Genomic DNA, 1,156 nt, shown 5'->3' on the forward strand with positions numbered 1-1,156 from the left:
GGGCCCTCACACCTATAGTGCACTGCAAGCCTGATGAGGTATTAGCCAAGGCTATAGCATCTAATATCCAGTGAGACAGTCTTTTTCTTATGACCAGCAGCAAAGACTCCCGTCAAGTGGCCACACATAAAGGCTCTGGCCTGGGGTGCCAAATCGTGTATCAGTTTGTAGGAATAAACAAACTTCCTCTCTGCACGCAGATCAGGACAGCATCTGAGGCTCAGGGTCCAGCGTCACTCTGGGGCAAGGACTTTGGCGCTTCGGGAGAGCATCATGTTTAACCGTCTGGGGGTGCAGCTGCAACCCAGACTCTGGTTTGGGCTGGGGCTGGGGTGGCACTGGCTTTGCAGTCTGCTGAGTGGCCGGGGTCTTCTGCCGACTTGAAGCTGTACTGGTGCATTTTGAATGCAATTGTCGCAGAGCTTGTGAGGTCTTCTGTGCCGCAGTGAAATGTTCGGCAAACCCGTCTACGGCAGGCTGTGACTGGTGAGTCAAGAAAGACAGTCTTGTCAACGTTCCTAATCTCACATAAGTTCAGCCAAAGGTGGCACTCCAGCACCACCAAACTGGCCATAGTCTTGCCAATCACCTGTGCCGTTGCCTTGGTAACACTCTGAATCCTGGCCAGACTTGTCCATTGCCTGGAGAAGCTTGGAATGGAAGACCTGGAGTACCCCCATCATATGCAACACTGAGCCAGCCTGACCAGCCCCTGAATAAGCCCTGTTAGCCAAGTCCAATGTAGTTTTGCAGTGCTTAGAAGGATGTGCTGCACTGTACTTCAATCCCAGGGCTGATGGAGGGCACAGACGAGCAGCAACTGCCTCCCCCAGAGGGGAAAGTCTGCTGTATCTTCAGTGCCATTAACGGTAGTGTAAACAGCAGAAGTAGTAGCAGCAACACAGGCCGAAATAGGGGGCGCGTCACATCTTGTGAATTCTTCATGAACTCCCAGCATGAATGGGACTTGCCATTGTCTGGAGGATTGTTGGCAACATCAGGTACCATGTAGCCATGTAGACTGTGAGAGAGGGGGGGGTGTTGGCCTCCTCGCCGTTAAGGTAATGGAGTCATCAACGGCAATCATCTACTCAGGAACACAGAAGGAAACTAAGCCGCTCCCTGCCAATGAGGGGTGTTGATCCTCACATGTGAG

This window comes from Garra rufa, chromosome 14 (genome assembly GCF_049309525.1).
Source record: "Garra rufa chromosome 14, GarRuf1.0, whole genome shotgun sequence".
Classification (NCBI taxonomy): Eukaryota; Metazoa; Chordata; class Actinopteri; order Cypriniformes; family Cyprinidae; genus Garra; species Garra rufa.